The sequence below is a fragment of the Salvia miltiorrhiza genome, chromosome 1 (genome assembly GCF_028751815.1).
Source record: "Salvia miltiorrhiza cultivar Shanhuang (shh) chromosome 1, IMPLAD_Smil_shh, whole genome shotgun sequence".
In the NCBI taxonomy this organism is placed as follows: Eukaryota; Viridiplantae; Streptophyta; class Magnoliopsida; order Lamiales; family Lamiaceae; genus Salvia; species Salvia miltiorrhiza.
In genome coordinates this window covers 23,752,855-23,774,082 of record NC_080387.1, presented here as the reverse complement: position 1 = coordinate 23,774,082, position 21,228 = coordinate 23,752,855, and the positions used below count along the sequence as shown (strand labels likewise).

Sequence of the window (21,228 nt, the reverse complement as noted above, 5' to 3'; positions counted from 1 at the left end):
GACAGAGTATCTTCGTATCATTATGTTATTTAATATGATGCTGGGCGACAATTCATCCCTTTAATTTTGACGAAGGATTACAGTTAAAGACAAATTGATTATGTGCATTTAGAATTTTTTATGAACGTCAATTCGTTCAGCAGTTCACATAGTATGTTCGTAACATTACGTCCTAAATTCGTCCTTTTTAGTTTAACGAATATTTACAAGTATTATATTGCAAAAATTGAATGACAAATTCATATCTTTTTTAACCATTATGTACCAAAACACTTAGAGTATGCAGTTTGATTATGTGCATTTATAATTTGTACAACGATGATAACTTTGTTTATCCATTGACAGAGTATGTTCGTATACATTATCATATTTAATTTACAGTTACCACTTGCAGAACTCACATATTCAAGAACACCAGATGGCCAATTGTGTTATCCGCTCTGCGATGATTCTAAGAAACCTCACAATGGCATGATATTTAGCACCTTAGCAGAAGCTGTTAAGTTTTATAAAGATTATGCCAAAGTTTGTGGATTCGACACCCGAATGAGCACAAACCGAAAAAAGAAAGATGATACAATCACCTGGCAATATGTGGTTTGTAACAGGGAAGGAGTATGGAAAAAGACAAACGAACCTCAGATGCGCACCAATGATTCCGGCACAAAGAAACGAAAGACAACATCTTGCAAGGTTGCTTGTAAAGCTAAAGTTATTATTAAGATTGCTATGGAAAGCTGCTACAAGCTTACTCAATTTTGGGAGGGTCATACACATTCCATGGTACCACTACCAGCTAGAGACCTTATGCAAAGTAACAGGAATCTTGATGAATTTCAACAAAGGTTCATAATTTCTGGTATAAAGGCTAGCATTGGTCCGATGGTTCATTCCGTATGTTCAGAGAGATCATGGGCAGTTACGATCGAATTGGATGCACAGGTAATGATTTCAAGAATTTTGCTAGGGATTTGAAAGTGCATTCCAAAGGATTCGATGCACATATGTTGTTGGAATTATTTACGAATAAGCAGGATCTTGGTAATGGTTTTAAATTCTTCCACGATGTAGATGAAGAGAATAAATTGCGTCGAATCATCTGGGCTGATGGAACTTCGATTAAGAATTTCAGCTTGTTTGGAGAGGCTGTGTCCTTTGATGCCAAATTTATGTTCATATTTATTTTTTGTAAAAATATTGCAGTTCATAATATTCTAACATTATTATGTTAATTTATTTTCATATGAAAATATCGATGAACACTAGTATGTTCACTAGTATGTTAATTAGTGTTTTACGAAAATATCCAAATACATTATTATGTGCATTCATTTTTTACGAACATATCAACGACTACTATTATGTTCATTTTTTCTTTTATGAACGCATTCACGAACATATGTATGTACACTTGTGTTTTATACGAACACTGTGTTCTGTGGATTCATTGTTGACGGAATTGGCTCCTCATCAAATTAACTTTCCATCAATAAAAAATTTGTTTCACTATATCTATGACAATTAATGAAAATATCAAATATTCACAAGATGATTCATCACTCTTTGATATACCAAGATCGACGCACATGATTTGGTGCTCGTTGTTCGAATGTTTGATTTACAATTATTCCAATAATTAATGGTTAGTAACTAGGTGAATGTATTTTAATCATTAAGGAGAATGTATTTTTATCGTGAATGTATTTTAATCGTTAATCTCGATTAAATTAAAAATCTAATCATATTTTTCGTGTACTATGTTGAATATTAATGAAATAGGGATGCTTAATTAATAATTGTAGAATATGACCTCAAGATCATTTTAAAAACACATCAATAATTCTGTATTGAACGATCTTTCACAAGTTGGATTCATACGAAAATGTCGATGAACATCGGTACGTTCATTAGTATGTTATTTTTTTTACGAAAATATCGAATAACATTAGTATGTTCATTTATTTTTTACGAACATAACAACGAATACTATTATGTTCATTTGTTCGTTTACGAGCACGACAACGAACATGTTGAATGTTCATTATTATTATGTACGAACACTGTGTTTTGTGGATACATAGTTCATGGAATTGAATCTTCATCAAATTACTTCTCCAATGTAAAAATATTTGCTTGACTATATCTATGACATTTAACGTAAATATCAAGTATTCATAAGATGAATCCTCACTCTTTGATATACCAGGATTGACGCACATGATTTCATGCTTGTTGTTTAAATTGTTGATGGTTTCCAAATAACTCAATCATATTAAAAAATTCATAGTTTACTTTTTTTGAAACAAATTTATGTTTGCAATTATTAGCGAAAAAGTGAATTTTTCAAATTTATATTTATATTTATGTTATTGTAAAAATATTACAGTTCATAATTTGTTAACTTTATTATGTTAGTTTGCTTTCATACGAAGGCATAAGTGAACATTAGTATGTTCGTTAGTATGTTATTTGTTTTTTAACGACAATACTAAGGAACATTAGTGCGTGCATTTATTTTTTACGAACATGGCAACGAATACTATTTCGTTTATTTTTTCTTTTACTAACAAATCAACGAACATTTTTAATGTACATTTGTCTTTTGTGGATGCATTGATAAAGGGAAAAACTTAAACTATGCATATAAGTAATAAAATAAAAATTGCCATCAGAAAAAACTTAATATAATACTTATTTTAATAAAAAAATACAGTTAAACATGCTGATAAAGTTTAAATAAAAATAATGAGAATGAATATGTATTTTATGTGGTTCAAATGAATAAAGTTTAAAAACAATAGTTCAAAATTTGTAGATTTTCGTAAAGTCGTTTCTCATTTTCTGCGGTCAAATATATCTACTATTATTAATTTACTTAACTTGTAAAGAACAAGATTACGAGATTTTGCGATCATATCATCTTCATGTTCAAATAACATTATAAATAAACGTCCAACGAACTGACCCATAAATGTCTGTTCACACAATTTAAAAATATATGAATAATAAATTATTAATGCACAGGAGGACTACATTTGTAAAAAAACTAGCAAACACATGCAACATGAATATAAAAAAAAAAAAAAAAAGAATCGTCATATAATATAAAAATTCAATAAATCATCAAAAAATAACAAAAATAATATAAAGACAATATTTGATACGTCCAACAAAAACGTGGAAATGTTAAGAACACCACCAAAATTAATCTAGAGAACTGTATTATCAACCTAACAGGATATACCATCAAATTTGGTTGGATTCACTGCGAGCTCAGAACCATAAGTTGCAGAAGAATCCATTAAAACTCTATCCTTAAACTTGTTCTTGTCCCATGAAATTATAGATACGCAATATCTCATCCTCAATATGTGTAGATGAAGGTTTTCTACGTTCAATAAACCAGTCATCCAACTAGTTGATGTATCGCCAGCAAAAGTCTCCATATGCCTCATCAAATACAAAGAAGAGTCAATTGTGTTCTTTTTATTTGCCAGTTGAGTTGAACGACTTCAATTGTTGATTTTGCAACTGACGCCGCACTCAAATGTTCTCCATTGTCGTTTAGAAATTCGGACAATAGAGCAGGCTAAAATATAATAAAAGTATGTAAAATATATTAAATCAAGACAACCTTTTGCGTTGTTCCAGTTTAGAAACTTACAAAAACATCACACAAGAGGTCGTAGTTGGTTCCAACAGGAAGATGATTAAACTGTACTGAACTGTCAATAACGAACATCAACTCCTTGCGTAAATCAAAACAAAGAAGATATGGGATGCCATCTGGAAATACAGGGAAAAAAAAACTGAAAAACAATCCAAAAAGTCAGTATTATTATAAGACAAAAAATTCGTGTAAATAAGCATTCAAAAAATTACCATGTCAATTACACCCAGAGAGTTGGTTTGATACAAACGCAACTCACACTCCAATCCATCAGAGAATGTTCGTTTTCGGTTCACATGTGACATTTCATTGTTGTATATGCAATCAATCTGTGTTCCAGCACTTCAAATAAAAATTTCATACAATATATTCACAAAGCACTGTTACATACAGATTTAACTTCGAATACTTGCATATATGTCTGTAGAGGCAAAGAATCGTATTGGTTGTTTCACAGCATCAGATATAGACACGTGGTTCAACATAATCGACCATGCATTAACTATCGATGGCTGCACTAGACATCCTCTTCTCATAGAAACGAAATCATATCTACGTAACTCAACATCTTTTACCATGAAAAGAACCTTGCCACTGTAAACATAAATACATTAAAATTAAATAATATACTTAATTTTAATATAGATGCTATAGTTTTTAAAGTTTAGAAATGTTCGTACTCGTCCAGAGAATCATTGTGCATACAATGCATAGCAATCGCCTTTTATCTACAGCTGAGCGGAGTCTTAATGCACACAATATTATAAATATCATATGCTCAATAATTCAATTTCTTGACAGGACGATTCTTCAACACACACCCAAGTATTGGTGATTCTCCTCCAGTACCCTTATTGTTAAATATAAGAACATTGTCATCTCTACTTACAATAACGAAAAGAAAAAGAAAATACTATTGATATGTGCAAGTACAAATAAAAAATGATGAGTGTATCTGGGAAAAATTTAAAAATCAGAACAAATGAACCTAAAATTACTATTCATAAGAAATCACTTGTACCTGGAACGACAAATTCATTTCCATGCTCCAACTCCATAACTAACATAAAAGTATACCATTTAGAATGTTAATGAACAAGAACGTGTATAAAATAACTTTACATGAATGAATAAATTTTGATCAACACATTATTTTCCGAACATTAATTCATTATAATTAACAATAAGTTCATCAAAACATAGTAAAAAGGATTTAAAAATACAACCAGTTCATCGAATACAATTAAAAAAGACAAATTCCAAATAGTTCAAGGATTCGTATGACCAAATTATCATAAAAATTGAGGGTTTAACCAGTAAATCAATTGATATGTATTACGATATAATTTGTCTATTTTGAATTCAGAAAGTATAGATTTTGAATCCTTAAAAAATAAAACCCTTCTCACCGGCGATTGAGAAGACGCCGAATCACCAGCGCGATACCAAATTCTTCAATTATATCTTCTGTGAAAATATTTCTTGGAAGGGAAAATATAATCGCCATTGTTTTGGAACAGCTTCCCTTCGAATGGAAAATGCGTGATTCACGGGATATATTAAACAGCATCATTTCGTTGAAATAGAAGTTCACGTTTTTACCCTCAGCGGTTCATTAAAACCAGATAAATAATAAGTAATTTCATTAAAACAATAAATCCGAAAAAAATCTAGATCGTTGATTTGAGTGAGATCAACGCACAAGGATTGGTCTTTATTCTCCATCTAAGGCAATGGTTGTCATAGAATGCAACCCTATATATATATATATATATATATATAGGGTTAGATTCAATGAAAAAGGCCTAAATGTAAGAAAGAAGAGAGAAGTAATCTCATCCGTTGATCTTATCTAATCTAACGGACATGATTTGTTCACGCCATGTTCAACGGATTTTTTCGTTGAACATTCGTGAACATATACAATATTTTTGGGGGTTCTGGGTTTCGACCCCCATATGTTCAACGAAAAAATCCGTTGAACATGGCGTGAAAAAATCATGTCCGTTAGATTAGATAAGATCAACGGATGAGATTACTTCTCTCTTCTTTCTTACATTTAGGCCTTCTTCATTGAACCTTGGCCTATATATATATATATATATATGAATAAGTAATGTACAATATATAATAAATAATATTATTTACAATACTCCCCCTTGGACATTACTTGATTATATTCATGTCTCTCTCGCTGAAAAACCCTGTGGGAAAAAACAGTGAAAGAAAAGAGTACATGTGATATGTATAACTTTGTGTTGCATTTGTTGCCTCATTAAAAACCTTTACTAACAAAATCCAATGGGAAAAACTTAGTAAGGAAAAAAGAGTACAACAAAAAATACACCTTCAAGGCATAATGAATTCGCTCCCCCTCAAACTAATAATCTACTAAGCCTACGCATTCCAATATTATGAACATGTTTTTCAAAAGTTGACGTAGGAAGGGATTTTGTGAATAAATCTGCCAGATTATCACAAGAGCGAATTTTATTTATTTTAATTTCGCCGCTCTTCTGGAGTATATGTTTTGTTAAATTTCCTTTAATGTACCCGCTATCCATTTGTGCAACACAAGTAGCATTGTCCTCATATAGGACAGTGGGATATTTATCATCCGCAATACCACAAGATCCGCGAATGTGTTGTATCAATGATCTTAACCATGCACATTCTTTAGCGGTCTCATGAAAAGCGATAATCTCTGAGTGGTTTGAGGATGTAGTAACTAGAGTCTGTTTAACAGATATCCAAGAAATAACTGTACCACCACAGAGGAAAACATAATCAGTCTGAGATTTAGCATTATGGGGATCAGATAAATAACCAGCATCCGCATAGCCTACCAATGTCATGTCTTGGTTTCTTGGATAGAACAAACCAAGATCTTTTGTACCTTGAAGATAACGAAGTATGTGTTTAACACCATTCCAATGTCTTCGTGTAGGAGAAGCACTGAATCTTGCTAGTAAGTTAACCGCAAATGCTATGTCAGGCCTTATGCAATTTGCGAGATAAAGTAGTGCTCCAATTGCACTCAAATAAGGAACTTCTGGTCCTAAAATATCCTCATCATCTTCTTAGGTCTAAATGGGTCCTTATCTACTTCTAGTGATCGGACAACCATATGTGTGCTAAGTGGATGTGATTTATCCATATAGAATTTCTCTAAAATCTTACTCACATAAGTTGACTGGTGTACAAGAATTCCTTCAGGGAGATGTTCGATCTGCAGGCCGAGACAAAACTTGGTTTTACCCAAGTCTTTCATTTCAAACTCCATCTTTAAGCATGAACGTGCTTCTTCAACCTCTTTGCATGTTCCAATTATATTTATATCATCAACATAAACAGAAATGATACAAAAACCATTTTGTGATCTTTTAATGAACACACAAGGGCATATATCATTGTTGACATATTCCTTCTTCAAGAGGAATTCATTAAGTCGGTTATACCACATCTTTCCCGACTGTTTTAAACCGTACAACGATTTTTCTAATTTCACACAATACATGTCACGAGTTTCATTTTCCTTCATATGAGGAATTTTGAATCCTTCAGGGATTTTCATATAGATATCAGCGTCTAGTGACCCATATAAATATGCAGTCACGACGTCCATTAACTGCATTTCTAAATTCATTGATGATGCCAGAGATATCAAATAGCGGAATGTTATGCCATCTAAAACAGGAGAATATGTTTGATCAAAATCAATTCCAGGTCTCTGCGAAAACCTTTGAGCTACTAATCTCGCTTTATATCTTGCTACCTCATTGTTCTCATCTCTTTTTCGTACAAATACCCATCTATATCCCAATGGTTCAACATTGTCGGGTATAAGTATTATAGTACCAAGAACTTTTCTTTTCTTTAGCGAGTTATACTCTGCCTCAATTGCTTCCTTCCATTTCAACCAATCAGAGCGCTTCCGGCACTGTGCTACTGTTTTTGGTTCTGGATCCAGATTATCATTTGAAATAGTACATGCAATTGTAGAGACAAATACATCGTCTATTATAATAACATTTCTGTTATAAGTTTCTCCCGTATTTATAAAGTTCATAGCAACTTCAATGTTGACATCAACCAGATTTTTATCAATTCCCATTATATTATGATCTGGTTGTTCCGCAATCCCAGTATTAGTTAGTGCACTTTTAGAAGTACTGGGATTATTATCTACAGAATGATCATCTTCAAGAGGTTGTTGGAGTGATATCATATTCTTATTTGATTTTGCTTTGCGGGGATTTTTATCTTTAGCACCAATAGGTCTCCCACGCTTCTGGCGTTCGGATTATCAGCTGATTTATTTTGTCCATATGGAACTTCAATCCTTTGTGGTGCATTCATAGCAGGAACATGTGATTTTGTCACTCCTTTATGATCAGTAAATGCATCTGGCAAATTACTTGCTAAATATTGCAAGTTAATTATCCTTTGAACTTCCAGTTCAGATTCATTAGTACGTGGATCTAAATAGTGAAGATTCTTTTCATTCCATGAAATTTCTCGACATTGTGTTGAAGTTGGGCTTTTGTCTCCCCCTAATGTCGGAAAATGATCTTCATCAAAAATACAGTCAGCGTACCGGGCAGTAAATTGATCCTCAGTAATGGGTTCAAGAAATTTAATTATAGATGGAGATTCATAACCCACGTATATACCTAGCTTACGCTGAGGGCCCATTGTGGTACGTTTTGGTGGCGCTATTGGAGTATAAACTCCACAACCAAATATTCGCAGATGGGAAATGTTTGGTTCTTTACCACGTACTAATTGTATTGGGGAATATTCATGATATGCAGTTGGTCGGATTTGGAGCAAATTTGCAGCATGCAAAATCGCATGACCCCAACAAGTAATAGGTAAGTTTGATTTTTGTAGCAATGGCCTAGCTACTAGTTTTAAACGTTTGATTAAGGATTCAGCTAGACCATTTTGCGTGTGGACATATGGAACAGGATGCTCCACTTTAATACCCAATGACATACAATATTCATCAAAAGATTTTGATGTGAATTCACCGGCGTTGTCCATTCGAATGGACTTTATTGGGTAATCAGGAAATTGAGCTCTTAATTCAATTATTTTGGCAATAAGATTTGCAAATGCTTTATTGCGAGTAGATAATAAGCATACATAAGTCCATCGAGTAGAAGCATCAATCAGGACCATAAAATATTGAAATGGTCCGGACGCCGGGTGAATTGGTCCACATATATCTCCTTGAATTCGTTCAAGAAAAGAAGGAGATTCTAATTTAACTTTGGTACGAGAAGGTCGTACTATAAGCTTACCTTTTGCACATGCTTCACAAACAAAATCATTTGAAGGTGATAGATCTTTTGTTTGTATATTGTGCCCAATAGTATTAGTAATAATCCGACGTATCATATTATGCCCAGGATGACCTAATCGTTCATGCCATAATATAAAAGATTTTGGGTCTTTAAATTTTATGCTTAACGCAACATGATTGTAAGATTTAATATGAGTATAATACAACCCAGAGGAGAAAGAAGGGAACTTCTCAAGAATTTGTTTCCTACATCCAACATTCTGAGTGATAAGAAGAAATTCACTATTGTTATCGGTTTCAGTTTCAATGTGAAAACCGTTTAGTCGGATGTCTTTAAAACTAAGAAGGGTACGTTTTGATTGTGGATACAAAAGTGCATCATTGATAATTAATTCTGTACCCATAGGGAGTATTAGAGAAGCTCTTCCAGAGACGACAATAAGGATATTGTCATTTGCAATTGTAATGACGCTCCCCCTTTTTTCAGTAAGAGTTTGAAAATATTTTCTATCAGTAAGTATAGTATGTGTTGTGGCACTATCCACTAAACACAATGTACTTTCATTCTCCATGAGTTGCAAGTTTGAGTTTGACATTCTAAAAGCAAAGAAGTAAAATATAAATCAAGAAAATAGCAAATAAAGATAGCAAATATGTCACAATAATAATAGAATTTTAAGTATTGCAAACACACAAAAACAAACTAAATTACTAACAGTTTGCAAATAAAACATGAACCATAAATAAAATCCTAAAATGTCTGAATAGTCCAAAAAATCAAATTACTTTTGATCTCCATAATCTTCAAGATCGAGTTGCATTAAATCATCATCATCGGCATTAAACTCCAAATTTGCTTCAAGCAAACTGGCATGATGTATTTCACTTCGAATTTTCTTGCCTTTCTTGTTCTTTTGCAACATTTGATATGCTTCAACGAGGTGCTTGGCGGTGCGACATGTACGACTCCAATGACCCTCGCACCCACACCTGTAACAAGTTTGTTGTGTTTCTGGAGTTTGCTGAGATGTACTTGCTTCTTATGGATGCGATGTCTTATGAAATCCTTTTCCATGACTTTGGAATCTAGCAATATGATTGTATCCACGACCTCGACCTCTACCTCGACCTCGACCTTCTCTATGGGACCAACCTCGTCCACCACGTTGGGACCAATTTGCTTTTCCTCGGCCTCTCCCTCGACCACCTGTATAAGTGGTAGCATGTGCTTCAGGCACTGCTTGTGAACCAACTGGTCTTGCATTGTGGTTTCTCATCAAAAGCTGATTATGTTTCTCTGCTACAAGTAAAGCAGAAATGAGTTCAGAATGCCTAGTATAATTCTTGACCTTGTACTGCTGCTGGAGTACAAGGTTACTGGCATGAAAAGTAGATAGAGTCTTCTCTATCAAATCAATCTCTGTAACTTCTTGCTTACAGAGTTTCAGCTGTGACATAATACGGTGTAAGGTAGAATTGTACTCAATCACGGACTTGAAATCCTGAAAGCATAAATTCAGCCAATCATATTGTGCCTGAGGGAGAATAATGGCCTTTTGTTGATCAAAGCGATCCTTCAGGGATTGCCATAGGACAACAGGGTCCTTTTCAGTAAGGTACTCATTTTTTAAGTCCTTATTCAGATGATGACGCAAGAAAATCAAAGCTTTCGCCTTCTGGGCGGAGCTACATAAAGAATCTGGAACTATAGCGTCACTCAGATCACATGATGCGAGGTATATTTCAACATCCAAAGCCCAAGTCAAATAGTTACCACCATCAAGAGCAAGCTCGGTGAATTCTCTTTTGTTGATATCAGACATATTCAAACTATAACAAATAATGAAAAGAAATAATTTCAATTACCAATAGAAAAATAGACAATTATACACAATTATTTTTCAACCAATTCATTTAATAAATAACAAACAATAAATATTATAATTGGGAGACGATCCTTAAGACGTAATAATTTCTATCCCTTAGGGAGAAGATCCTTAAGAAATTAATACATCTATCCCAACATATTAAAAATATCTTTGTTTTTATTAAAAAAAAAAACAGAAGATTAACTAAACACTGAACATTAAATATTCGCCATAAATAGAAGATGATTGGATGTACATGAATTTAAAACTTAATTTAATCGAGTATTTACAGAAAAATTTACCAGTTATCATAATTCCAATTCGAATTCGAATATATTTAAATACCAAGCAAATAAACTCAAGTTTATAATATTTAACTTTTTAAGTGTTAAGAGTTCTATCAAAACCAATAGACGCACATTCAAACTCTCAAAAGGGTTGTTAGGTCCTGAGGGTCTCGAATAGGTGTATGGGGGGGGGGGGGAATACACATATAGGCTATTTTCAAATTAATCTACCGACCTCAATCAGAGGGATCTCAGTCAGAGATCAAAACGAAACTTTACATGTGTAACGCCCCGCTTTTCCCTAGCTAAATTTAGAGTAGATTTCAAACTTAGAATTTAAGATGATTCACGCCAAATAAAAGAAAATGAATTTACTTTAATTCCAACAAAAATAAATTTTGAAAGTTTATGTTATTTAAATTCTTGTGCATCTCATATTTATGTAAATTGAGTATTTAAACAGTTGCACTAGTATTTCAATTAGCAAACTTTAAAGGATTTTTACATATCCAAAATTTTCAATATTATAGAGATTTTAATTGAAGTCTTCAGTTATTTATGTGTGCTTGATTTAATTATTCACATTTCGAGCCTTAGTTTAAATTATTCTATGAGCACATGCTACCACTTGTCATCTATCATCATGTCTTCCCATGATCAGCATGCTTCCTCCCTCACCTTATATACGCCACCTACTCCTTGTCAAAATAAGCTGCTGCCATCATTATCATGATTTTTTTTCAACCCTTACCATCAACTACAGTGCACAAGCCATACAATTACAAATCTCACTCCAACAAATCAGATTTTTCTTCTATCTATAATCATTTTACTCATTCGTTGTGAAAGATCAAGCAACCAGAAGCTCAACTTTAGTTTTTCCTCCACTAAATATTTCGAGCAGGCCAAGTTTGTGGTGCACCAGATTAACGAACCAGCAACTTCGTTCTAAAGGTTTTACTTCTTTAAAACATTCAAATTATGTATTCTAGTTACAACTATTTTCCCTCAATCATTGCTTTCAAATCAAAACTCCAATTGGAGACCCAACACACACCATTGCAGACATACATGTAGAGGCGCATAACTCACATAATTGTTCATACATCCATCACACCAGATCAAAACAAAATGCATACACGTTATATTGATGTCAAGTTACTGGCATGATAAGTACAATCTGTGTATGTATACGTATATGAAGCATGACTGTTTTAAAAGAAAGAGGAAAGGAGTTTTGAGTTTTGGTTTTGCTTGTTGTGTTTGTGTGTCTGCTGATGAGTTGAGTTGAGGGTGGAAGGAGGCAGATGCGGTCGGCGGCGGCTCATCGCTGCTGTCCGTCTGGTGGTGGTGGTGATTGGCCACTGTCACAGAGAGAGAGAGAGACCGCGTCGGCGGGTTTCGGCTGGAGATGAAGGGCACGATCGGCGACAGCCTGAGGGCTTTATTTACCACCGGAGTTTTGAGAGAGAGAGTCGGCGGACGGCGGCTGCATGCTACCTCCGTCTATGTGTCCTGGTGTGTGTGTAGAAAGCCGAGGGTGGCGCGGCTTGTCGCTGCTGCTCCTCCGGCGAGCTCCACGGTGGGCGGCGTGAACGGAGAAAGGAAGAAGGGGGAGGGGGAGCGTGCTGCTGCGCGCAGCTTTGTGTGTGTGATTATATGCGTGTGTTTGTGTGTGTGAGAGTGTTAAATGATGGGCTAGGTTTGGGCTTGGGGTGTTGGGCCGAGGGTTGGGCCGGGTTATTTCTTTATGTTGGGCTGAATTTCTATTTTTAACTGGTTGGGCTGATTTTTATTTAGTAACTTGGGCTCAGTTTATTTAATTAAAACAGCTGGGCCTTGTTACTTGGATTGTGCAGATTTTTTTTAGTAAATGGACTGCATTATTTTATTAAATGGACTATACTTATATTAATTAATTGAACTATTAAATAGTTTTATTTAAAGAATAATTTGCATAATAATAATATTATTATTATGTGCATATACGATTAAGCATGAGATGATTTGCATAATAATATTATATTATTATTATGTGCATATTTTAAGTAATTACTTACCATATGTTAAGTATGCATTTGCATCATGCAATAAAAGTAGTTATGATTTAATTGGTTTTATTTATAAATCCAATTATTTAAGAAAATCGAGTATGGATATTGTTGGTGTCCTTAACTCAAGAATTTAGTTTTCAATTATTTATTTATTAAATTTTCAAAACCCGGCTAAGTGAATCATAGGATGATAAGCACTACACTATAACTTAATATTAGATCAAGGAGACCTATTAAGATTATAGATTTCTTGTAGGCTTTGTGGATCGTGAGGAGTAACACTGCTATACCGATTTAGAGTTAAGAATAAACGACAGGCATTGCCTAATCAGGTGGGCATTACTTTCATATATATCAAATGAGTTTAAATGTTACGTTCAAGCAAGTTATTTCATGACAAAATCTCTGAGTTAAAGTTATTTCAAGTATTGTCTTGCCATAAAATGTTTAAATTTTAGTATGATATCTATCTGCTTTGGCTTTGCCAATGATGCAATCGAATTCGGGTCCTGAGCAGTTGATAGCTATCCTGTCAGGGCTAGTGTACACCAGTGACCGTGAGTCATCTAGCGGGTTGGCCGGTCAAGTGACCGTGAGAGGTGGCCACCTCTCCGGCACAAAGTTCCAGATATGATAGATTACAAGAGAACTTAGTCTGCAGACGAACTTTAAGAATCACAAATGAACTTAGTAAGCTTGGGCCTTTTAGCGAAAAACTCCCTTGCTGTACTGTTTATGATGGCATGACAATTTACAGTTTTGAGCATGTATTTTTATACTTAGGCATACGTGCCCACTGAGTATTTTTATACTCAGCCCTGCATGTATTTCTAAATGTGCAGGTTGAACAGCTGATGGAATGGAATGGTGTTGAGCAGGTGTTCCTTTGATCATTTCAAGAAATGTAACCTTGAGTATACATCTTCATATGTATATCTCACACGTTTTCCGCTGCAAAATACTTTGATTAGGATAGCTCTATGTTATGAAGTTGAGATACGTGTTATTGGGTAACCCACCTTAATCAGTTCTCATTTATGTATGTGTTTTATAAGTATCCAAATAATCATATATGATCCTAGCATTTTATCTATGAGTGACATCTCCATATACTTTAATGTTAAGTAATTGTCCATTTCCATTTCTTATTGTTCACCCTAAGTCATAACCCCGGTTAACCCGTCATTGGGATAGTGGGCTGTGACAGAGTGGTATCAGAGCGGTTCGTTCGCTCTGGCCCTAGAAACCTTATTCTAAAGAGTCGAGTCTAGTTTGATTCTTTATACTTACATGGGTTCATATGGCACCGCTCAACACTCCATTGCATCGTGCTCAATCAAGGAAAGAAGGTAACTGCAGTTCCAACGTTTTAAAGATGTTAATGTTCTAAAATGCTTCATGAATATGTTTATGTGAAGAGCATGTTATGATGAAATGTTGAATGTTTTGCCTTTCATGGCATATTTTCGCAGTCTATGATGTTATGATCAGATGAATGATAGAAAAGTGACATATATTTTCCCAGAGAACATAGATTGCTATAAGATTCATGATCATAATTTCAAAAGAACATAGACTACTAGATTAGTAGGATATCTCTACAATCTAGATTCTTAAGGTGATGATTTAGAAGAATGAAAGAGAACTTAGAACGTCTCAGCTCCCTTAAGAAAATGATGGTTCTTTTGAACTACAAAGAGGAATGAAAAGATATGTACGAGGTAAAGGAAAAGCACAGAATGACGATACAAGACAAATTCAAGGTAAACGTTGCATCAAAGGTTGAACTATAGTCTCTACGTTCGAATGTTCAAGTACGACGGAATATCAAATCGACTTTTGCTACATGATAGATTTTATGAATAGTGTGTTTTGCTTGTGTACGTATGTCTGTGTGTATATGTCTTAAGAGAGGTTTGGGGTTTGAGATCAATAGGATAGGGAACCTTAAGATAAGTTTAGTTGTCATAATGAACTTATGTTTTGTTATATATAGTATGTTCATGGCCCTTCAAGTTCGGGACGATGTTTCTCGTGTGACTGGGAGGTGATGATGTTGGACCTGGCCAGTCCACATGATCCAAATCTCAGTAGACGTCTTTTGGGTTGAAAACCCATGTGTTTCAACTTTCGGTTGAAAAGCCAGATGGGTTCATACTCGAGGTCATTTTGTTCGACCTAGTAGTTAATCATTTCATACCCTCTGGTCATTCTTTTGATTCTCTTGAACAATTTCTACAACACCTTGCTTTGATGTTGTGTTGAGTTTGAGCCTTGCAACTCGTGAGTTGTCATAATAGATCCCCTTGTTTGATAAGACCAAGAAGTGTTAGTCTACCGATGTAGTATACTACCCAAACTATGGCTTCATATAATTATGTCTCATTGTGATTAGTTGAGATTAGTCTTTGTCCTATTAGTGATATCGACCACTCATTATGATAGAAATTCAGAGTTTAAGCTAAGACCGTAATATAGTGTTCGAGTACGAGGACTTAAGTTAATTGGTCTATGATAGTTTTAAGATAGATTCATAGGAAAGTTGTTGTTCATGTGTAGGTAACAAGAAATGGGTTGATGACCATTTTGGTCTTTGGAAAATAGAATACCCCGTAGATGAGCCTTTGGAATGAGGTAGAAGCAATGAACCGCCGCAAAAGAACGAGGGAACTTATTCTCAAGTAAATCTCGTGTATATAAATTGGAATTGGGAATCCAATTGATATGAGGAGAGACCCGAATCTATTCTAGATCGGAAAGTTAAAGTACTAAGGAATAAGTCGATACCCTTAGTAATAGTTCTTTGGAAGCATCATGATCAAGAAAAGGCGATGTGGGAACTCGATTCTAGCATGAAGGAGAAGTACCCATAATTATTTTATGTGGTACAAATTTCGTGACGAAATTTCTTTTAAAGTGGATAGTATGTCATACCCCGACTTTTAATCCCTGATTAAGGGCTTAATTATTAATAATTAGGGTTCGGCATTCATTTATAATAAAAACTGGTTTGATTTATCTGATGTGATTTAATCGGTGTTTTAATGTGCTTAGTTAAAGGAAAATTTTTATAAATGTGGTGCATAAGTTATAATTGGTGAGTTAAGTGTATGAGCCACATGAATTTTAAATTATGCATGAAGTCATGAATTTTATCTAAATTTGATAGTACATGTAACACCCCGTACTTTTCCCTATGTTGTGAGATAGTGTCTTAACACTATTGAGAGTACTGAGTTGTCAGAGAGATTGACTGTTCTATTAAGAAAATAGGAATAATGAGTTGGAAATAGAGTCGAGAAAGAAAGAGTGAAAAACCTTAAAAAAAAAAAAAAGAGTCGGTCGGAGAGACGTCTAGTTGGTCTGTGTTTGCCGACTGCTTTGACGTGATATTATGTGAAATCACGTGACTGATTGATTATGTGAGTTTTGTTACGTATGTCATTGTGAGCAAGTTATTATGATTTTTATTTGATGACTTTAGCACTTGGAATTTTAATTAAGTTTTCAAAGCAAGTGCAGTTTATTTTTATCGAGAAAGCAAAGAATGCCGGTTTATGAAAATTTTTCCAAACAAAATATTTTCAAATTATTTTTCCTATGATGAGGAATATTATAATTAAGTGAGTGCACTAATATTAGTGCCATATTTATTTTAAATATTGGTCACAAGAGTTTTGTGTTACAGCATTGCATTAATTAGTAATTAGTCTTTTATGATTTTATTAATGTAGCTTAACACATGATTTATTCTAGACTACACAACCTTACACACACATGATTATTTTAATCTAATAAGCATGTGATTAATTTCCTTAGCCTTACTTGAAGTGGACGTGTGGTATGAAGATGAAGGGAAGGGATTAGTGTGTAGGTTTAGGGGGGGGGACAAGTATTAAATAGCGAATAGTGTTTGGTCTCCAATCATCATTCCTAAGCAAGACAAATTCACTTCATTTCCCTCATTTTCTTTACCATTCGGCCACTCTCAATTTCTCTCCCTCTCTTCCGATTTTGCTCCAAAAGATCACCATAGATGAATCACCAAAGCTTCCAAGTTCACATCAAGATCAAATCCTCCACCAAATCAACATAAACACCTTCCAATTCTTGAAGATTTCAAGAGGACCGTGGGGTTTGGTTTGAAGAGTGAGAAAGGAAAACTTTGATCTTTGTTTAATCTTGGGTAAGTGATTCTTATTTTTATAGATCTAGATTGTATGATGAGAGTATATGATCATGATTGAGCAAGAAAATCACCCAACTTATTTCTATGAAATTTTCGAAAATTAGGGACTTGAAACCCTACGAAATTTTGTTGTTTGTTTTCTTGAATTGACTTGAGTTATATGATGATTGATGATTATTGAGTTAATATATATGAATATCTTGATGATTAGCCATGAGATAGATTTTTCTATTAGGTTAGTTTACCTAAAATTGGGATGTTGAGATCCTATGGATCAATTGATGTATTGATGATGGATTTGAGTTTATGAGATGATCTAAATGATTAATGATGGATGTGATTGAAGCTTGAGGTTGAGAAGTGAAAAATGAAAAGTGTTAGTTTGAGGAAGAAGATGACATACATGTGTATCTATATGTGATCTTGTTTTATGATGTTGATTTGTGCTAATTGGTAACCTAGGATGTTAGATCTATGATTTGATCAATAGGTTATACATGATTAGTGATATTTTCAAAAGAGTTTAGTTTAATAAAAATTAGGACTTTTTGCCTATGTGTTATTTAAGTGATTTTGGCTTAAGATATACGTATTTGAGCATGATATTAGTGTATAATTATGTCTGAGTAAGTCTTTTGTTGGCTAAGAAAATTTTTGACTTAGTTTAGTTTGTATGAGTTTTTGAGTTTTCATATTTTGAGAAGTCGATGATTGATAAAATGAAGTCTAATTGCTTTATGACCATTATGTGAAAGTTTGTCATGTTTTATTAAGAGTTTTATGATGATACATGAAGTTTTATTAGAGTTTAGTACATGATAAAAGGGAATCTATATGTGTATAATGATTTATATGATGAATGAGATCGTGTTTGAGTAATTTTGAACATGAAAATGAGAAGAGAATTTTAATGATGCGTTCATTGAAACGTTTTACTAGAGATTTGAGGTTATGATGTAAGAAGAGAGTCAAGATTTGAGTATGATGAGCATTATAATGTGCTTGAATGTTTGTGAGTGTTATATGTGTTTAAAATGAGCTTTGATGAGTTTCCTTGAAGGAATGTTGAGTTGAGTATTTTAAGAGTTTGAGATGAGATTTTGGTGAATTTTGTAGGCCTACTGACCTACTGTGATCGACGGTTTTTTTTTTTTTCTTCTTTTCAATGTCAAAAAGCTTTGAACATTTTATACCAAGTCTCTACATGAGTCTTGAGAACATCAGAAAAATTTCAAGTCATTTGGACTTTGTTTACTATTTTTATAAAATACAAAAACCGAAACTGCACATTACTACCGAGAGTTTCAGAAAGCAAGGGAAAGAGTCATTCATTTCAGTAGCTTCCTGTGTGATCTAGCTTTCCAAAATTTTATGGTATTAACCTTATTGTGTTAGCTAGATATCCACAAAATTTGAGCCCAGTTTGACAACATTTACTATTTGTTTAAAAATCCAAGTTTTCGATTGCTCAAAACTGCCGAATATGGTAGACTGTAGTAAAACAGTCATATCCCCTACAATACTTGGAGTTTTTTTTTACTCTACTTTTTTTTATATGAAAATAGACTCGAAGATCTTTCTTTTGGTATGAGTCTCGAGTCCAGGGGGTGTCGGAGTAAGAACAAGTTAGATTTTGAAGTTGAGTCAGTGTAAAAACAGAGCATGTTTTGATAATGTTTGATTGTGTTTTCTTATGTGCCTTATGTGATTATGTTATCTATGTGTTGAATGAGATTAGACGAGCCTTATATGAGAGATAAATCGAGACTTAGTACCATGATTTTCTTGAAACCTATCCTTGAACTTAAGGATTTGAGATGAGTGGAGAGTTCATATAGAGTTGAGTAAAGAGATAGAATATGAGATAGAGCATGAGTTAAGGCTTTATGAGTATGGATTTTAAAAGGATTAAAATGTTTTAAATCAATTCCCTTTTAATGGAGTTTAAAATGCTTATTTAAGTCATTTATAAATGAATAATGAGAAATGCGTAAAGGAGTTCGTAAATGAATCGCGGCATGAGATTTTCAATTCCCCTAGTAAACTAGGGAGATGTTATAAAGGAACAAGCAATGAACGAGACTCTCACCACCGAGTCACTACAACAATTGGAGAAGGAAAAAGTTCACGCACAAACAAGATATATACACCACCTCAAGATGGAGGTAAAGAAAAAGGAAATGGAAGGAAAGCACTAGAACTAAACTTAAGGTATAACCCAACCCCAAGGCTAGTAGGCTCAAGCTAAGAGAGTGAATGCTTTGGCTAAAGTGCCAGAAGCTACAGCAAGAATAAAGTTGGAACGCCACCACAATGGAAATTTAGAAACCCCATTAAATAATCATTTGGAAATGAGAAAATGAGTTTACATGGCAGAAGGAGTGCCATTAATCTTTAAGTGAAAGTTACCAAGATAATGAGAAAAGTTTGATGTTAGAATTTCCTAGTCAAATCTGAGAAGGTGACTTAGGACGAAGGAAACAATTAAGGTAGTTCACCACTTTACTAAGATGAAGTGGGTGAAAGAATGTTGTTAGGTCCTGAACTGGTCCAACAGATGATTGAGAAAGTCGACCACATCAAGCAAAGAATCAAAGAAACTCAAGATAGACAAAAACCTTACGCCGATAAACGCCGATCGGAATTAGAATTTAATGTTGGGGATCGAGTTTTCCTCAAAGTCTCTCCCTCAAAGGGAGTTATACGTTTCGAAAAGAGGGGAAAGTTACGACCCCGTTATATAAGACCTTTTGAGATCCTAGACAAGTTAGGCCTTTGTAGCCTATAAGTTGGCTCTGCCACCAAGCATTGTGGATGTATACAATACGTATAACACCTCGCAATTAAGAAAGCATGTGATTAAGTAAGATAAAGTAGTCCTAGCCAGGACCTAAGTTGTGATGAGAAATCAGTCCAGATACTTGATCGCAAGATTCAAGTTTTACGAGGCAATAATATTGTTCTCGTCATGTAGTGGAACCATCACAGGATGGAAAAGGCCACAAAACAGATGAATGAAACGAATGACTAGTATCACAAGATAGAATACCAGATATGCAATTCCGAGGACGGAATTTTTATAAGGAGGGAGGAATGTAACGCCCCGCTTTTCCCTAGCTAAATTTAGAGTAGATTTCAAACTTAGAATTTAAGATGATTCACGCCAAATAAAAGAAAATGAATTTACTTTAATTCCAACAAAAATAAATTTTGAAAGTTTATGTTATTTAAATTCTTGTGCATCTCATATTTATGTAAATTGAGTATTTAAACAGTTGCACTAGTATTTCAATTAGCAAACTTTAAAGGATTTTTACATATCCAAAATTTTCAATATTATAGAGATTTTAATTGAAGTCTTCAGTTATTTATGTGTGCTTGATTTAATTATTCACATTTCGAGCCTTAGTTTAAATTATTCTATGAGCACATGCTACCACTTGTCATCTATCATCATGTCTTCCCATGATCAGCATGCTTCCTCCCTCACCTTATATACGCCACCTACTCCTTGTCAAAATAAGCTGCTGCCATCATTATCATGATTTTTTTTCAACCCTTACCATCAACTACAGTGCACAAGCCATACAATTACAAATCTCACTCCAACAAATCAGATTTTTCTTCTATCTATAATCATTTTACTCATTCGTTGTGAAAGATCAAGCAACCAGAAGCTCAACTTTAGTTTTTCCTCCACTAAATATTTCGAGCAGGCCAAGTTTGTGGTGCACCAGATTAACGAACCAGCAACTTCGTTCTAAAGGTTTTACTTCTTTAAAACATTCAAATTATGTATTCTAGTTACAACTATTTTCCCTCAATCATTGCTTTCAAATCAAAACTCCAATT

General features: G+C 34.0%; 2 long non-coding RNA genes across 5 annotated transcripts in view; one reads left to right on the top strand and one right to left on the bottom strand.

Annotated features, from left to right (window-relative positions):
* LOC131007093 (uncharacterized) overlaps positions 1–21,228 on the top strand; it is a 44,251-nt gene that overhangs the window by 20,868 nt on the left and 2,155 nt on the right. The window contains exons 1-3 of one of the 2 annotated variants that reach the window (XR_009095906.1): positions 11,930–12,087; positions 13,444–13,519; positions 14,030–14,536. This is a non-coding gene — a long non-coding RNA (uncharacterized LOC131007093). Of the gene's footprint in view, positions 1–11,929; positions 12,088–13,443; positions 13,520–14,029; positions 14,537–21,228 lie in introns of those variants that run through there. The other variant, XR_009095907.1, reaches the window with a different exon arrangement.
* On the bottom strand, positions 3,120–5,420 carry LOC131007092 (uncharacterized). 3 transcript variants are annotated; one of them, XR_009095904.1, is made up of 6 exons: positions 5,080–5,420; positions 4,692–4,730; positions 4,351–4,520; positions 3,883–4,264; positions 3,665–3,809; positions 3,494–3,589 (listed from the first exon to the last, which is right to left on the bottom strand). It is a non-coding gene; the product is annotated as an uncharacterized LOC131007092 (long non-coding RNA). The 3 variants fall into 3 exon arrangements; XR_009095905.1 differs by lacking the exons at positions 3,494–3,589; positions 4,351–4,520 and adding an exon at positions 3,120–3,450 and having other exon boundaries at positions 3,883–3,999; XR_009095903.1 differs by lacking the exon at positions 4,351–4,520 and having other exon boundaries at positions 3,883–3,999.